Below are 19,894 nucleotides of genomic sequence, written 5' to 3'. Positions count from 1 at the left end.
CAAACAAACGAAGAACCAAACAAAATTCAACAAATGGTGCTGCAATAAGGGGATGCTCACATGGAAAAAGAATGAAATGTGACACCCCACCATACAGCACACAACAACAAAAAGAGTGTCAAGGTCTGGTATATATGTAAATATTTGCAGATATGTACAGAGCTTTCCAAACACACGGGTTTGAGGCCACCCCAAAGCCATTTCTGCTGCCCGAATAATTAGTCTTGTCTGGCAAGGGACAAAGTCGTTCTGGGTAACGTGACAGGCTCTGCCTGGTGAGGGACTGTGAAAGGGTTTAAGGCCTCAGTTGTCCGTGGTTGACGGTTCTTATCTCTTTTTCTTCTCTTCCTCCTTTCTTCCCAAACCAGAATTGTATTTGTAGGAAAATACTCGTTTGGTCGTTTGTTCATTCATTCCCTAACTCCTGGACTAGTTTAGGTTCCCCTTTCATGGTACTCTATACTTCAATTGATAATGCTGTAGAAATTACTTTAGGAACTAGAATATAGGGTTGTAAGGAGGGGAACTGAGGCACTTGGGGCTCAGGGATAGAACCAGATTTTCACAGCATATCCTTCTGTAATTTTTAAATTTTGAATGATGCAAACATACTTTCTATTGAATAATTAAAGCTGTTTAAAATTTTTGATTGCTTAATTATCTGCCTCTTCCACCAGACTCCATGCTGTTTGAGAGCAGGGGCCTCATCCGCCTTCTTCATTGTAACATCTTCAGCCCTGGGTGCTACTGCTAGCTTACCATATATTTTTTGGATGAACAAATGACATCCAATGACTGGGCTTTGTGCCGCGGGGGTCACAGTTAACCGTGGCAGTCCTTGCTGCTCGAAGCACCCCGGTGAGCTTGGCCCCCTTACCCTGGCCTTTCTGGACAGGTGCCAGTTGCTGCCTGCATCTCCCTTGGGACGGCAGTGGAAGAGAGTGACTGCAGGCTGGGCAGTGTTGGGGAAGGTAGGGCTGAGGCAAAATGGAGTTTAACTGAGGTTCTGGGCGTCTTGAGAGGACTTCTGGGCACCTTGGGAAAAGATTGTCACAACTTGTTTGCTTGTGCTGTGTTTCATATGCTCTCAGCATCTTAATTTGGAAACTTTATACCCTACTGAAATTTTGGTACAATGAAAGCTGATTTAGCTCATTTTTAATTTTTGCAGGAAAGCAGGGCTTTTATGCTTGATTGAGAAGCCCAAATACACATGCACAAGTCTACTGTGTAGGAAAAAATATCAGGATTACTGTGCAAACAATTTACAAATATCCTGGAGACATACACACCCTTAACCTGTCCTCCCTTAGCTTTCTTCAATCACATTAAGTCCCCAGAAACTTCAAGATTCCCAGATCTCCTGTGCTAAATATCATGTCTTCCAAACTCCACCTCAATATTGTTTTTAACCAAGTTCTGAAGAACTTCCCCCTCTGACATAGTCTGGAACTGTTGCCTCATCTGCCCCACATTTGTCCTGGCTTTAGAGCTCCAGCTCCCATCCCCAGCTTTTTCCAAGAAAGTAAGGACAGAGAGACTCCAGGCACGGAATGAAGGAGAGCAACCAGCTTGTAACCTGTTCTCCTTTTCATCCTTCATTATGATTACTACAATTTACTCATTTATCATGGGCCAATGTCTCCCTCACAACAACCCCATAAAATAGAAGCCAAGTACTAACCCAGGGACTCCAGAGGGGACTTGGATAACTGTCTGTCTGACTCCAAAGCCCCACATTCTGTCCTCTGGGCAACCCTGCATCTCTGACATAAAGTAGGAGGATACCTCCTTCACCTGATGTTGCCAGATGAAGAAAGAGAAAGGGGTTTAGCTCATTTAGGACTTGGTAAGTGATTGCTGTGCTTATTGATTGTGTCCTAGGCAGATACCATCTTGTACCAGATTCTCCTAGAGACAAGTGGGCACAAACAGCAAAGATTTTAGAAAAATTTATTAGATTAAAAAAAAGTTTCTTTTGAATTTTAAAAAAGATCACATTCATTCAGATTTTTTTTCCCCAACATTTTTCTTTTTCAATTTTAGCAGAGGATTTTGTCCTAGTTTTCCGAGGGGCATTGATCCATTGCAGACCTGGATCGCGAACCATTTTCTGAGCCCATGAGCTCACTGCATATGTAGGTGGGCAACCAGCTGTCCAGTGAGATGAACTGGGCTCTCAGATTTGGGGTGATAACTGACATGAAGGAGAATGTGACAACTCCCTGAGTGTGACCTGGGCAGTTTGCACCTTGGGCACCTGAACACTGGGGCTACATGCAGAAGAGCGGGAGGTGCTTAATGGAGTTTTGTGGATGGCTTGGGACCCCTGGCCTTGCCTGGGGGCCTAGGGAGCCGGGGTGGGGGTGGGGGTGTAGGGATGAGGCTAGTGGAGGAGGGGGTGAGGTCATGGGGCTGGGGCAGCTTCAGGGCTCAGCACTTTGTGGCAAGAGCACAATGGGGCTGGCCGGGCGTCTGACCAGCATTTTTGTTGTTTGGGAATGAGCAGGATGGGCATAAAGCAAAGGGCCCAGTCAGCGTTCAGCCAGCGCCTCTCTCCCCCCCCCCCTCTCTCTCTGACCCCCTCTACACATACAAAGGGCTGCTACTGGGGACCCTGATTGCTCTGTCTCTCGCTACCTCTTTCAACAGGCAGGAGAGCTAGGGCCTGGCTGGGCCAGAAAAGGCGATAGGGCAAGCTCTGGGGGAGACAAAGTTGGGAAGTCATCTTGAGCCCCCAGCTCTTTTGGAGCATTTTCTGAGGTCATCCACCCTCTTTCCAGGAGCAAATGGATGCCAGCCTACTGCTGGAGTGCTTAGTCTTAAGGGCCCAGCCCGCTCACCTGTTTACTCTGTATGTAACTGACTCAAGAGCATTTCAAGTCAATTCCATGTAACTGAATTTCTCGATACTGCAGCTTAAGTCATTTCTTCTTAACTAGAACCCTCTGAAACTGTGGGAAAACAGTTGCAAGGATGAGATTTGTCTTACTCAGTTACGCTCAGCCCACACTCCCCACTACTGCCTAACAGTCCAATAAAGATCTAGCAAATAAAAATACTGTCCAGGATGCCAGAAATGTATTAATGGGTGCAAAGTTTCTGTTTGGAGTGATGGAAGTTTTGTTAGTGGAGGGTGGTAGTAGCAGCACAACATTGTGAGAGTAATTAATATCTCCAAATTGTATACAGGAAACTGGTTAAAATGGGAAATTTTATGTTGTCCATATGTTTCCACAAATAAAAAAATTAATGATTAAAAAATACAGGATACCCAGTTAAATTTGAATTTCATATAAACAACAATTTTTTTAAATTTAAGTAGGTTCCAACTATTTTTTATACCCAACAATTATTTGTTGTTTATCTAAAGTTTAAATTTAACTGGGCATCCTATATTTCATCTAGTCTCCTTCTGCCTTTGTCTGGAACACCCTGTGAAACCCCTTCTGTGAATCTGCTTCTCTTTTATCCTTTGGAGTGGACAGTGCAAAGAATCACCTCCTCTAGGACGTCTTCCTGGGCATCTCCAGGCCCACCAATCACCCCACAGCATCCCATAAAAAAGGAGAGAATGGAAGAGAGCCAATATGTTAAGTGTTTTCCCAAAAATTCTTAACTTAACCCTTCTAAATAATCCTGTGACACATGCTTAACTAATCCATTTCAAGGTTGAGAAAACTGTCTCAGAGAACTTATGTTACTTACCTGAGATATACACAGCTAGGAAGTGGCAAGGCCAGATGCCAAACTCAGTTCTCTTTCGTTCCAAAACCTGTGTTCTTTACCGTGTTGCTGATATGAGTCCCTCACCCCCTTGCTTACGTAAACAAGCCTGATTCATGGGGAGGAGCCATAGATTTTCATCTCCTTACCCCTTTATGCTTTTTTCCCCCATTGAGACCAGTTTCTCTCTCTTTATAGTTCTGGATGAAAACTTGGGCAGTCCCATGACTTTTCTGGCCACTGTCAGGTAATTAAAAAGTTGGATGGAAACTTGAAACCACAAAAGACAACCTCAAATAAAATTCCACTGGACTAAACTAGAATGTTAATCTTAATCTTCATTCCAAGGTAAGTCTTCCTGCTACCCGAGATAGAATCTACCTTAGACAGAAAACCTGCACTTAGGAAGTTGTACCCTTTTTCTTTCCCCAGCTTACTCATTGGTTTCTGACTTTTTCAAGGTTGAAGAGAATGGGAGAGGAAGGAGAGTGGAAAATTTCTCGACTGCTCCTGTGGCAAGATGGTTTCATACTCTCTGGGTCAGGTATCTCTTCGAATCTGACTGTCTTACAGGCACTTGGTACTTCTTAGAAGAGCTCTCACCTGAAATAGCATTGACCTAGGTCTATACATCTCCACTCTGCCTCCTTGTTTCTTCTGCAGCCATTAGGCTGCATAGTCCATCTCTAGCTTTGTCCTGCTGAGGACACATCAATCCTCCAGGTGATTCTATGGGATTCTGTACTGGTTTGCTAATGCTGCTGGAATACAATATACCAGAAATGGAATGGCTTTTAAAAAGGGAATTTATTACATTACAAGTTTATAGATCAAAGACCATAAAAATGTCCAAACTAGAGCATCCAGAGAAAGGTACCTTGACTCAAAAAAGGCCAATGGGTCTGGAACACCTCTGTCATCTGGGAAGGCATCTGGCTGGCATCCGCTAGTCCTTTGGCTTCTGGTTTCAAACAGCTTCCCTGAGGGTGTTTTATTTCTGCATCTCCAAACCTCTGGGTCTCCCATTGGCTCTGTCAGCTCTAAACTCTCTCCAAAATATTTCCCCTTATAAAGGACTCTGTAAACTAATCAAAACACCCTAAATGGGCAGTGTCACAGCTCTATGTAATCAAAAGGCCTCACCTACATTTGAGTGGATTACATCTCCATGAAAAGGGTCTCACCCTAAAATATTGAATCAAGATAAGAAGAACAAGGCTTTTCTGGGGCACATACAATTTCAAACCAGCTCAGACTCTGAACCCTGAAATGTTCCCTCTCAGGCAAACCCACCTCTGGTTCACAGGGACCACTCACTCATCCTTTGCCTGGCAGATTCTGGTGTCAAGGATGATTCTGGCTCAGCCTCCTCTCCTTTGGCTTATCTATCAGCAGTTGCCCAGACCAGCTTCTAACCTTTTGATTTCTAACTTCAGGGTACACATATTAAGCTCTGCAAGTGGGCCCTGTTCTAGTTTGCTAGCTGCCAGAATGCAATATACCAAAAACAGAATGGCTTTTAAAAAAGGGAATTTAATAAAATGCCAGTTTACAGTTCTAAGGCTGAGAAAATGTTCCAATTTAAAAAGTCTATAGAAATGTCCAATCTAAGGCATTCAGGGAGATATCTTGGTTCAAGAAAGCCAATGAAGTTCAGGGTTTCTCTCGTATCTGGAAAGGCACGTGGCAAACACCGTCAGGGTTTCTCTTTCAGCTGGAAGGGGACATGGTGAACATGGTGTCATCTGCTAGCTACCTCTCCGGTTCCCCAGGAGGCATTTTCCTTCTTCATCTCCAAAAGTCACTGGCTGGTAGACTCTCTGCTTTGTGGTTTTGCGGCATTCTGTCATCCTTCTCTGCTCTCTCTAAATCTCCTGCTTTCTCCAAAATGTTTCCTTATTTTGTAGGATTCCAGTAAAGTAATCAAGACCCACCTGGAATGAGTGGAGACATGTCTCCACCTAACCCATTTAACACCCACTCTTAAGTGAGTCACATCTCTATGGAGATAATCTAATGAAAGTTTCCAACAGCAGTCTGAATAGGGATTAGAAGAAATGGCTGCTATTGCAAAATGGGATTAGGATTAAAACATGGCTTTTCTAGGGTACATACATCCTTTCAAACTGGCACAGACCCCTTGTAGCCTCCTCCCTTCCTTGAGGTGATGCTTTTCCACTTCTTCCCCCAAAGTGTGTTGGGTTCCATAGCACCATTTCCCCCAAAATTATCCTCAAAATTGTCTACAATCTCTCCCTATAAGAATGGGAGGTTAGGAGTCATCTAATTAGTTCTCACACAACTCTTTTGAAATTTCTGCATAGTGATCTTTCGGACAATTTACTTTGGTTTCTAAGATCTACCACTTTCAAAATTTCCATATTAGCATTTTACACCATGCATATGTGACTCATGTCTCTTTTCATGCTGCTCACCCCACCTACAATCCCTTTACTCCCTACAGGTGATGTGACTTTACATCCTATTTCACCATGCATGGATTTCCCCAACTTCCTGCCCCAGGAACCTACAGTACCTGCCACATTATCTATTTCCACACCCACCCTCACCTCCTCACCAACAGTTTCAGGCGCTCACCACTTCTGCCCTGGAGAATGAATCCTTCCACCTTCTTAGGAACTTCACTTCAGCAGTTAGCCTTCTCTTGTGTGGTATTTTTAAAGTATTCCTATATTTAATAACAAAATTATATATAAAAAAAACAAGAAAATTATATGTAACTTAAGAAGTCATATATTGTAAAAGGTGTATAAAAATATTTAAAATGTACTTGTCTACAGTTATGTTTGATTGAAGCTTCGCTGAATGTATAGAACTAGTAAACTAGTATTCTGCAAATGGTAAAGGCATTTCCCATTGTTTCCTGTGTCTATTGCTGTTGGGAAGTTTGGTGCTATTTTGGTTCTTGATCCTTCATGATACCTTTTTTTTTTTTTTGCCTTATATAAATTTTTTTCTTTTTTTTAAATTTATTTATTAATTTAAAAAGTTAAGAACAAAAACATTAACATATAATTCTGTTCTACATGTATATTCAGTAATTCTCAATATCATCACATCGTTGCATATTCATCATTTCTTAGAACATTTGCATCAATTCAGAAAAAGAAATAAAAAGACAACAGAAAAAGAAATAAAACAATAACAGAAAAAAAGATTATACACACCATACCCCTTACCCTTCACCCTCATTTATCACTAGCATTTCAAACTAAATTTATTTTAACATTTGTTCCCCGTATTATTTATTTTTATTCCATATGTTCTACTCGTTTGTTGACAGGGTAGATAAAAGGAGCATCAGACACAAGATTTTCACAATCACACAGTCACATTGTGACAGCTATATCATTATTCAATCATCCTTGAGAAACATGGCTACTGGAACACAGCTCTACATTTGTAGACAGTTCCCTCCAGCCTCTCCATTACATCTTTTTTTTAAAATTTTTTATTAATTAAAAAAAATTACAAGAAACAAACATTCCCAACACATACACTCAGCAATTCACAATATCATCACATAGTTGCATATTCATCATCATGATCATTTCTCAGAACATTAGCATCAATTCAGAAAAAGAAATAAAAAGACAACAGAAAAGTATAACAACAGAAAAAAAAATTTTTACAGGCCATACCCCTTACTGATCCCTTTCATTGATCACTAGCATTTCAAACTAAATCTAATTTAACATTTGTTCCCCCTATTATGTATTTTTATTCCATATGTTCCTCTCATCTGTTGACAAGGTAGATAAAAGGAGCATCAGACACAAGGTTTTCACAATCACACAGTCACATTGTGAAAGCTGTATCATTATACAATCATCATCAAGAAACATGGCTACTGGAACACAGCTCTACATTTTCAGGCAGTTCCCTCCAGCCTCTCCATTACATCTTGGATAACAAGGTGATATCTACTTAATGCGTAAGAATAACCTCCAGGATAGCCTCTCTACTCTGTTTGGAATCTCTCAGCCATTGACACTTTGTCTCATTTTACTCTTCCCCCTTTTGGTCGAGAAGGTTTTTTCAATCCCTTGAAGCTGGGTCTCAGCTCATTCTAGAGTTTTTCTCAATTCCTTGATGCTGAGTCCGAGTTCATTCTTGGATTTCTGTCCCACGTCGCCAGGAAGGTCCACACACCTGGGAGTCATGTCCCATGTAGACAGGGGGAGTGTGGTGAGTTTGCTTGTTGTGTTGGCTGGAGAGAGAGGCCACATCTGAGTAACAAAAGAGGTTCTCTTGGGGGTGACTCTTAGGCTTAATTTTAAGTAGGCTTGACCTATCCCCTGTGGGGTTAAGTTTCATATGAACAAACCCCAAGACTGGGGGCTCAGCCTATAGCTTTGGTTGTCCACACTGCTTTTGAGAATATCAAGAATTCAACTTGGGGAAGTTGAGTTTTCCCCCGTTCTCACCATTCCCCAAAGGGGACTTTGCAAATACTTTTCCACTCACTGATCAAATCACTCTGGGATTCATCAGGCCATCACCTGGACAAACCAACAAAATCTCATGTCCTATACAAAGTTCCATGTACTTAAGGTGTTCAATCAACTATCTATATAAGTTATATTAGGAGATGCATTAGTCAAAGTATAGATTTATACCAATTAAACATTTTTTGCTTTAGTCTCACACATTAGTTGAAATTTTAAAATATTAAGTACCATCTATTTTCAGCACACTGCCGTAATGACATTCTTTTGTTCTTCCTCATGCAAAAACATTTTTAAAATTTGTACATTTAGTCACTGTCATTATACACTGTAGGTATTCCTAGATTACACCGTCTCAATCTTTATCGTCTATCTTTCTTTGTGATTTCATTTATGCTCCAGCCCTTCTCCCTCTATCATTCTCGTGTGCAGCTTCATTCAGTGTTTTAACATAATTGTATTACAGTTAGGTAATATTGTGCTGTCCATTTCTGAGTTTTTATATTCAGTACTGTTGCACAATCTGTATCCCTTCAGCTCCAATTACCCAATATCTTACCCTATTTCTATCTCCTGATGGTATCTGTTACCAAGGAAATATTCCAAGTTTATTCACTAATGTCAGTTCATATCAGTGAGACCATACAGTATTTGCCCTTTTGTTTCTGGCTAATCTCACTCAGCATAATGTCCTTAAGGTCCATTCATGTTGTTACATACTTCATAACTTTATTCTGTCTTACAGCTGCATAATATTCCATTTTATGTAAATGCCACAGTTTGTTTAGCCAACTATCTGTTGATGGACATTTTGGCCGTTTCTATCTCTTGGTAATTGTTAATAATGCTGCTATAAACATTGCTGTGTAAATGTCCATTTGTGTCCTTGGCCTCGTGTCCTTTAAGTAGGACAGCATATAGATGGGTCCTGTTTTTTAATCCATTCTGCTAGACTATGTCTTTTGACTGGAGAGTTTAATCCATTAACATTCAGTATTATTACTGCATGGGTAGTACTTTCTTCTACTATTTTGCCTTCTGGATTTTATATGTCATATCTAATTTTCCTTCTTTTTACCTTTACTCATAGTCTTCCTTTCTATACTCTTCTCCACACCTCTCTCTTCTGTCTTCGTATCTGTCTCTAGTGTTCCCTTTAGTATTTCTTGCAGAGCTGGTCTCTTGGTCACAAATTCTCTCAGTGATTTTTTGTCTGAAAATGTTTTAATTTCTCACTCATTTTTGAAGAACAATTTTGCTGGATATAGAATTCTTGGTTGGCAGTTTTTCTCTTTTAATAATTTAAATATATTATCCCACTGTCTTCTCGCCTCCATGGTTTCTGCTGAGAGATCTCCTCTCTTTCTCTTTGACCTTTGACATTCTGATTATTAAAAGTCTTGGAGTATGTCTATTTGGATCTATTCTCTTTGGGGTATGCTGTACTTCTTGGATCTGTAATTTTAAGTCTTTCATAAGAGTTGGGAAATTTTCAGTGATAATTTCCTCCATTAGTTTTTCTCCTCCTTTTCCATTCTCTTCTCCTTCTGGGACACCCACAGCACGTATATTCATGCGCTTCATATTGTCTTTCAATTCCCTGAGTCCCTGCTCATATTTTTCCTTTTTTTTCCCTATAGTTTCTGTTTCTTGTCAGATTTCAGATGTTCCGTCCTCCAGTTTTGAAATCCTATGTTCTGTCTCTCGAAATCTACCATTGTAGGTTTCCATTGTTTTTTTCATCTCTTCTACTGTGTCTTTCATTCCCATAAGTTCTGTGATTTGTTTTTTCAGACTTTCAGTTTCTTCTTTTTGTTCTTTCCTTGCCTTCTTTATATCCTCCCTCAATTCATTGATTTGGTTTTTGATGAGGTTTTCCATGTCTGTTCGTACATTCTGAATTAATTGTTTCAGCTCCTGTATGTCATTTGAATTATTGGTTTGTTCCTTTGACTGGGCCATATCTTCAATTTTCCTAGTGTGATTTATTATTTTTTGCTGCCATCTAGGCATTTAATTACCTTAATTAGCTTATTCTGGAGATTGCTTTCACTTCTTTTATCTAGGGTTTTCTTGCTGGATGAATTTGTTGTCTATCTGTTCTTTGACATTCCATTCAGCTTTATCTGGACCTTTAGCTTAAGTTTTGTTTAACAGAGGAGAATTTTTCAGTTCTTGTTTTCTTGTGTCTTGCCCTGCTTGTGTGGTGCCTTCCCCCCCCCCCCCCCACACACACACTTAGGAGGGTCTAATTAGATATTGTAGACCCCAGCCAGATTTTCCCAGACCAAACTGGCCTCCTATCAGGAGGAAAGAGTCACCTGCGTCGGTCTTCCCTGAGGGTGAGACCCAGCAGGATGAAAGACTTTTCTGTGAATTCTCTGGACTCTGTTTTTCTTATCCTGCCATGTGTGTGGCGCTTGTCTGACTGACTGTAGGTCCCACCAGCATAAGATGATGCAGTACCTTTAACTTTGGCAGTCCTCCCTGCTGGGGTGTGGTGGAGACAGGGTAGAGGTTGTAGGCTGGTTTTAATGGCTTCAAATTACCAAGCCCTGGTGTCTGAATTCCTTGATGGAGAGATTCCACCTGAGTTGGGCTTCATCCCTGCCCTGGGGAAGGCACAAGCTCCAGACAAGCCCCCAAAAGAGCTCACTTCTGCCTATGCCTGGGGCAGTTGCAGCCTGAAAAGTCCTGCCACTGTATCCAGAGGCAGTCAAACCCTTGTAGATACACAGGCACAAAAACCTCTGTTTCTTTCTTTTTTTTTCCCCCTTTTTCTGTCAGTCCTGCCCCCTTGGCGCTGGGGCAAAAATGAGCAACCTCTGCTTTGATCAGGTTCACCTAAGCTGGGGGCCTATTTTTAGTAGTCAGAATTTGTTAATTAGTTCCACAATTGGCATTTGATTATGCCCAGTCCCTGCTGCTGGTAAAGTTCTTTCCTTTCCCCTCTGGGAAGCGGCCTGTGGGGGAGGGGCGCTGTCCCCCCAGCTTTGGGAACTCACGGTTCGGGGGGGTGCTCGCAGCCGGTCCAGCTGGTCCAGACTGGGGTACACTGTGTGTCCGGTCACTATCGTGGCTCCGGGAGCTGTTCTGTACTGTTTCTGATTATTTAGTAGTTGTTCTGGAGGACGAACTAAAACACGCACGTTGTTAAGCCGCCATCTTGACCCGGAAGTCTCCTAAATTCCCTTTTAAAAGCCATTCTGTTTCTAGTATGTTGCATGCTGGCAATTAGCAAAGTAGAACACTGCAAGAATTAGCATAGGTTAACATTTTGTCATATTTGTTTCAGATTTTTTTTTTTTTTTTTTTTTAGAAATAAAACCTTAAACATATAATAGGAGATTTCTTTTTACTTCTCCTCAGGCTTATTCTCCAATTCTCCCTCCTCAGAGAAAAATCACTATCCTGAAGCTAGTATAAATGCTTCCCATCTATGTTTGTATATATTTACTACATACTTATAAAAATATGTTGCATAACTTTCGCTGTGTATATTTAAAAATGTGCATAGGGTGGTGTGATGGTGGCTCAGTGGCAGACTTCTCGCCTGCCATGCTGGAGACCTGGGTTCGATTCCTGGTGCCTGCCCATGCAAAAAAAAAAAAAGTACATAAATTATATATATGTAAGTTGTATATGATGGACATGATACATATAAATTCTGCAAATCACTTTGCACTCAGCATTATATTTTTGAAATATATTCATGTTAATAGATCATGTTCACACATTTAATGTTGTATAGTATTTCACAGAATGACTGTAGCACAATTTTTTATCTTATTTTGTATCTTCTCTTTATCCTGATATTCTGTAATTTCTGCCCCCCCCCCGCCTCCATTCATGCCTTCTGATTGAGTTTTTTATTCTCTTATTTTTTCCCCACTGGTTTGAAAGTTTTATATGTTCTACTTAAAGCATTTTAGTAAAAATTTACTTTTTTGGGGGGATGATGGTACATGGTCTGGGACTCAAACCTGGGTTTCCTGCATGGAAGGCGAGCATTCTACCCCTGAACCACCTGTGCACCCATTACTTTTTTTAATGTATTCAGTATCTCTATCCTTCTGAGCAAGATGATTTTAATGTTGAACCTTCCACTCCCATCTTCCATGTTATTGTTTGGTTCTTTAATTTATCTTATTTTTTTAACAAACAATACTTATTTAGATTTATCAGTTTATTTACCCTTTCTTCTTGTATTTCATTCCCTTCTTCTGGATTTGTCTTCCTTTTTATTGAATTAATCCTTTAATAGTTCTTTCAGCAAATGTGTATAAGTAATAAACTTTCTTAATCTCTATATGTCTGAAAAAGAGCTTTATTTTAGCCTTACTTTTTTTTTTTTGTTTTTTTTTTTTTGCATGGGCAGGCACCAGGAATCGAACCCAGGTCTCTGGCATAGTAGGTGAGAATTCTGCCACTGAGCCACCATCACACCACCTTTATCCTTACTTTTGAATGTAAGTTTAACTAGACACAAAATTCTTGGTTGAAAGTTATATCTCTTTGCATTTTTGTGATATTATGTCCTTGCCTTCTGGAAACCCCTGCAATGGTGAGAGAGCCACAATGTTTAAAAAACATAAATGTCTGGTGGTTCCTCAGAAAGTTAAGTATAGAATAATATGAACTGGCAATTACATTTCAAGGTATATACCCGAAAGAATTGAAAGCAGGGAATTGAACAGATGCTTGTACACCAATGTCCATTGCAACATTATTCACAATAGCCAAAAGATGGAAACAAACCAAATGTCCATAAGTAGATGAATGGATAAACAAAATATGCTCTATCTATACAATGAAATATTATTCAGCTGTAAGAAGGAATGAAGTTCTGATACACTCTATAGCACGTATGAACCTTGAAGACATCATGTTGAGCAAATAAACCAGACACAAAAGAGCAAATATTGTATGATTTCACGTATAATTTAAATAACTAGAATATACAAAGTCATAGAGACAGAAAGATGATTACAAGATACTAGGGGTTGAAGGGAGAGAGGAATGGGGGGTTTAATGCTTGGTAGGTACAGGTCTTATGTTTGGGGTGGTGGGAAAGCTTAGTAGTGGGTGGTGTCGATAGTAGCACGGTGCTGTGATGTCATTAATACCACTGCGTTGTATACTTGAAAGTGGTGAAATGGGAAATTTTATATTGTTTATATGTTAGTACAATTAAAAAAAAAAGACATTAGGAGAAAACTAGTTCTATCTGATATTAAAAAGTGGGGTTTGGCTAATGATAGGGAAAGACTATATACTGATTTCATGAGAAATAATGATCAGAAACTACAGATACACATACACCTAAACAGCTGCTATTTTAAAGATGTGTTGTCTTGAAAACATGATGCTAAGTGATAGGAGCCAGTCACAAAGACCACATATTGTATGATTCCATTTATATGAAGTCCAGAATAGGCAAATCCACAGATACAGAAAGTAGATAGGTGGTTGCCAGGGAATGGGGGTGGGGGGTTGGGAAGGAGAAATGGCAAATGACTGCTAATGGATACGGAGTTTCAGGGGGTTTCTTTCCAGGGGAAAATGTTCTAAAATGAGATTGTGGTAATGGTTGCACAATTTTGTGAATATACTAAGAACCATTGAATTGTATACTTTAAATGAGTGAGTTGTATGCTGTATGAAGTCTATCTCAGGCTTTAAAAAAACACACTTAAATGTCTACGTTTTTTTAAACATGGGCAGGCCCTGGGAATCGAAGCTGGGTCTCCAGCATGGCCGGCGAGAACTCTGCCACTGAGCCACTATTGCTGACTCAAATGTCTACTTTTTTTTAGTTCTAGAATTTCTATATGGTTCTTTTTTAACTACCCTCCCCCCGCCCCCTTAATAGCTCACTCTTACTATATGGATCCTATTTCTTCTTTTATGTATTTGACATTTTAAGCATATTTATTTTAAAAGAGGTTTCAGATTGTTCTTTCATCTGTAATTCTTAGGGTGTAATTTCCTCATTCATCGCATCTATCTTCTCTTATTGTGACATTTATTTCTTTAGGGACAGGGTCTTGCTCATTCTCTAGGTTTTGGAGGGATTCCTTTGGAGGGAATCTATGCGTTCATATGTGCAAGAATTCTTACGAATTCCACCACTTCTGGTGCTGTTTCTGTTAATTTTGTGGCCTGGGGTTCTCGAATATCAAGGCGAGTTAGTGCATACTCAGAACCCACCTCTGAGATTGGCAGAATCTTGGGGTTTTGATTTTTTCCACCCATAGCCACCAGGCGGACAATTATCCCTCTTGCTAGACTGCACGGCCCAATGGTGTAGCTTCTCTAGAACCTGTCGTATCTACAAAACAGCCCTTCTGGCTCTTGGCTTTGATCAGGAAACCTGGTTCCAGGACATGGGCCCAAGGCCACACCTCCCATCCCCAGAGGGGCATTAAATTCCTGATTCTGAAACCGTATGGGTCTCAGGGTTTCAGCTGGTGATAAAGGAGCCCTGAGTGTATTCTGTGACTGCTGATGAGGCACCCATCAGGAGTTTTTTAAGTAAATTTTTTATCTAATATACTTATAGAAAAGTGTACAACTCATCAGGTCTCGTTTTTATAAAATGCACACTTGTATAATTGCAACACAAATCAAGATAGAGAACATTCCCCGCAGCCCCTCCAGAAGCCTCCTCATGCCCCCTCCAGTCTTTACTGTCCTTTGAAGGATAACCATTATTCCAACTTCTAAGAGCATAGATTAGATTAGTATTGACCATCTAATATACATCTGTATACTTCCATTTCTTTTAAATTTTCTTATTGTATAATATATATACAAAGCAAAGAAAGGAAAAAGCACTATTTTTCAAAGCACTCCTCAACAAGTAGTTAGTGGACAGATCCCAGAGTTTGTCATGAACTACCATGACAGATCAGATTTTTCCTTCTAGCTTTCCCAGAATATTGGAGGCTAGAAGGAATAAATATTTTTTTATCATCACAATCGACTTTTGCATATGTGTGTGAAAAATAACATATATGCAAAAAAAAAGCAATAGATCTCAAAGCACAGCACCACGGTTAGTTGTAGAACAGATTTCAGAGTTTGCTATGGTTACAATTCCACAACTTCAGGTTTTTACTACTAGCTGCTCTAAGATACTGGAGACTAAAAAATATCAGTTTAATGCTTCAGCAATCATATTCGTTTGTTAAACCCTATCTTCTCTGTATAACTCCACCATCACCTTTGATCTTTCTGTCTCACTCTTAGGGGTATTTGGGCTATGGCCATTCTACCTTTTTCATGTTGGAAGGGGCTGTCAATAATGTGGGGTAGGGAGATGGAACTAGCTGATGTTCTGGAGAGGCTGGGCCCTCTAGGTTGCAGGACTTATCTGATCCAGGGACCCATCTGGAAGTTGTATGTTTCTGGGAAGTTACCCTAGTGCACGGAACCTTTGTGGAATCTTATATATTGCCCTAGGTGTTCTTTAGGATTAGCTGGAATGGTTTTGGTTGGAGTTTGGCAAGTTATGATAGGTAGCAAGGTCTCACTGAAGCTAACTGGTAGTGAAACCACTACCATTTTTCTAAATCCTTACCAAGTCCCAGGCACGGTTCTCAGAAGCCATTTCACCTGAGAGGTAGACCCCATAGTGCCTGCCAGGCGAGTCCTATTATTGTTCACGCTTTTCAGGAGAGGCAGCTGCAACTCAGAAAGATGAAATGCGCATCCCAGGGCCAGAGTGCTCAATGCAGCCGCGCTGGGGAGGGGGCAGTTCCAGCCTGTTTCCCCAGCCTGGGTTTTTCCTGCTACACCATGAATATGCTCCGGCATTCTCATTCCAGAGCGCGGGCTCGGCTCTTTCTAAAAACACTTTTGCAGCTGTCTTAAAGGCCTAAAAATACAGAGACATCTACTGTCATATATGGACACCTAGACCAGATGAGATGTGTTCAACTGCAGCCTTGAAATTAATGCCTTTGTGTTAGAGATGAAGCCAGGTGAACAGTCACCTAGAAGAATTCTGTCCCCAGAAGTCTTGTTTCTGTCTGCGTTTGCTGTGTGTCACAATGGCTCAGTACGGCTCTCTGTCTCTGTCTCTCTCTCTCTCTCACACACACACACACACACACACACATCCTCTACCTCAGTAACGTTGGCTAAATGAAATTCTAGAAAAATTTATTTGTACTGTCGATCAGGGGCCTCACTGGCTGCAGCTGTTGGCGTCTGGCCTCTGACCACCAGGGGGCACAGTCCACCCCAGAGCACACTCATTCCCAAAATGAGTTCCTGGAGACAGGGTGGGCACCAGGGAAGGGAGAGGCTCTGCCAGAAAATTCTGAATTTAGCAAAAATATTTACATTTTACAGAGTGTGATCGAAGGCCACCAAGTCTTAATCACCTAGGGTGCGAGGTTAAAATGCAGACACCACAGCATTCACTATAGGCTATAGAATCAGACTTTCTTTCTTTCTTATATAATAAGGGAGGGGGGCTAAATGGTCTGTGAGATGCATAAAATTTTATGAAAACTTTACAGGATTTGTGGATCCTCCTGCGTGCTCACTCTCTCTCTCATGCACACATGCACACGCATACACGCACACACTCCACCTCGCCTTCCCTTTATTTTGTCTAATTTTTCTCTTCACTCTTTTGGTCAAGAAGGTTTTCTCAATCCCTTAATGCTGAGTCCCACCTTATCCCAAAATTTCTGTCCCATGTTGCCAGGGGAGGTTTACCCCTCTGGAAGTCATGTCCCATGGAGGGGGATGGCAGTGAGTTCTCTTGCCTTGCTGGCTTAGAGAGAGAGAGGCCACATCTGAGCAACAAAAGAGGTTATCTGGGGGTGACTCTTAGGCATAATTTTAAGTAGACATAGCCTATCCTTTGCAGGGATAAGTTACATAGGGGCAAACCCCAAGATCAAAGGCTCAGACTATTGATTTGGTTGTCCCCACTGCTTGCAAGAATATCAGGAATTCTCCAAATGGCGAAGTTGAATTTTCCCCCCTTTCTCCCCATTCCCCCAGGGGTCTTTGCACAGTGTGGTCTTTTTAAGACAAAGCTGCAAATTCTTTGACGCTCTTCCCATTGAGAGGTGGGGGTTGAGGGGCTCTGACCTCTCCTCGAATCTGGATGGGCTTGACCAATGGGATAAATAGAATTGATGCCAAGTGACTTCCGAGGCTAGGTCATATCTATCTCGATCCCTGGAACACTTGCCCTTGCAGACCTGAGCTGCCACATAAGATGTCTCACAGTCTTGGATGCTGCAGTCAATAGCCCCAGCTGAGCCTTTCAGCTGTCTCTACCAAGGGGCCAGACATGTATATGAAACCATATCAGAGCCTCCAAGCCCACCCCTCCACCAGGTGAATATCATCAAGTAATCTCAGCCAGTGTCACAAGGAGTAAAAACTCACCCAGCTGAAGCCTGCCTGGAGGTAACACATACCACTTCTATATATATCCCATTGACCAGAATGTAGTCACATGGCCATACCTAGCTGAAAAGAGGGCTGGGAAATGAGGCCTTTATTCTGGGCACACTTTTCCCAGCTAAAAATAAAAAGCATTATTATAGAAGAGAAAAAGGGAACCTTAAGGGAAGGTTAGAAGGTTCTGTCAACTTGTATGCATGTATATGTAGCGGGTGGGGGCCGGGGCATGTGCAGAGGAGTTATACTTAGAACCTGCAGCTTCTGGACCTGGGTCTGACCCCTTGCCTTCCAGGGCCAGACCACTGACACCTTCTCCACCTGGCACCTACTCCCTGGACCCACACTCACTTCTGGGTGGATGAGGGGACCCTGGATTAGGGTCCAGATTTCCCAGCATCCTCCAGAGAAGAGGGAAGACAGGCAGGAGAGGGTCCCAATCTAGAACCTTGGCAATACTTCTGAGCCTGGCATGTGGAGCCCATTGCCAGGTGCACCGACCTGGCTTGAGGCACCTGCAAGGCTGCTCTCTTGGTCCTTGGGAGGAACCTTTCTCCTCGCCAACTTCCTGCTTCTGCACGGCAAAGCCCGTTCCCGCCAACGTGCCCATCGCATCCTCGCCTGGGGAGGTGCCTGTCTGACTGGCTCATTCACGTATAATAGTTTCCAGTGCTGGTGGATGAGCAGTCTGAGTGACACTGGTCAGTCAACTGGGGAGTCTTTGAGGTGTATCTGTCCGTGTGGCTCAGTGGTTGCTGTGCAGGCTTTGGAGTCAAAAAACTGAGTGAGGCTCAGGCTACTTCTGTCTGTGGGCTGTGTGAGCTCGGGGCAGATGTCTGTGCTCTCTGAGAACTGGTTTCCTTGTCTATAAAATGGGGATAATAAGAACTGCCTCATAGGAATTTTTTGAGAATTAGATGAAATAATATAGGTAAAGTACTTACTATTGTGCCTGGCCTCTAACAAGCATTAACACATATTAGCTATAATTATTACTAAGCCTTGCAGGTCTATAACATCTCTGCCCTTAAGGAAATACGATTTAGGAGAAATAATAATAATAATAATAATTTTATATATGATTAATGATGTAATTTTTTTTAAGCTCTTACCTACATTATTTTTTTTTCTTTTTTCTTACTGGTATTTCAACATCCCATCCCTGCTACTGCCACCCATTTTAAGCAGCTGGGTTTTCCTGTACTCATTGCCTTAGGGAATGGATGACTCAGAAGTAAGATAGCTTTCTGGCCTAGCTATCCACAAACCTAGGCTTAAGGGAATTGGAAAGGCCTCTGAGCATAGACTTAATATTTAAGGAATCCATGAATGAAAGCTGAATGGAATAGGATTGAGGGGTATGGGGTTCCCTCCAGAAACTAGAGATGCCTCCTCCAGGCTTAGGGAAGAGAAGAAGGGATGACTGTGTGGGTGGCCCTGACCCCAGCAAGAGGCACCCTAGCATTTACCTTGGGCCAGAGTCCCGGGGGAGCAGATGGTAATGGCAGTCTAGTGAGGTTGGACTGGTGGGAACTTGGCACCCCATAGCCCTGTGTGCTCAAGCCTGGTGTGGATGCAGCAGAGGGAGCCACCAGGCCAGAGGAAGGGACATCTCAGCAGTAACCCACATATGCCCAATGACCAGGAGGACAATGGACAGCCCAGTGATACCAACCAAGGGCAGCTGACTCAGGGCTGACTACATGCACCACTGCCTTCAGACACCTCGACAAAATCCTGGTGCAAAGGAAGGGGGCACCTAAAACTGCTTAGGATTAAAGTAAGTATCCTGGGGAACTATTGAACTTTACCACCTGAGGAAACCCCTGATACTGTGTCAAACAGTAGGAACACCCAAATCAATAGGCCAAGCACTTGATCTTGAGGCTTACTCTTGTGAAGTTTATGTATGTAGCAGAGAAGCTTAACCTACCTATAAGTATGCCAAAGAGTTACTTCTGGAGGACCTCTTTTGTTGCTCAGATGTGGCCTCACTCACTCTAAGCCCAACTCTGCAAGTAAAATCATTGCCCTCCCCCCTACATAGGACATGATATCCAGGGATGAAAGTATCCCTGCAACATGGGAGATGACCCCCAGGGATGAGCCTGACCCTGGCACTGTGGGATCAACAATGCCATCCTGACCAAAAGAGGGGAAAGAAGTGTGACAAATAAGGTATCAGTGGCTGAGAGAGTTCAAATAGAGTGGAGAGGCTACTCTGGAGGTCACTCTTACGAAAGCTTCAGTGAGACATTACTACCTATCTT

This window comes from Tamandua tetradactyla, chromosome 6, assembly GCF_023851605.1.
Source record: "Tamandua tetradactyla isolate mTamTet1 chromosome 6, mTamTet1.pri, whole genome shotgun sequence".
Classification (NCBI taxonomy): Eukaryota; Metazoa; Chordata; class Mammalia; order Pilosa; family Myrmecophagidae; genus Tamandua; species Tamandua tetradactyla.
This window is presented reverse-complemented; position numbering follows the sequence as displayed.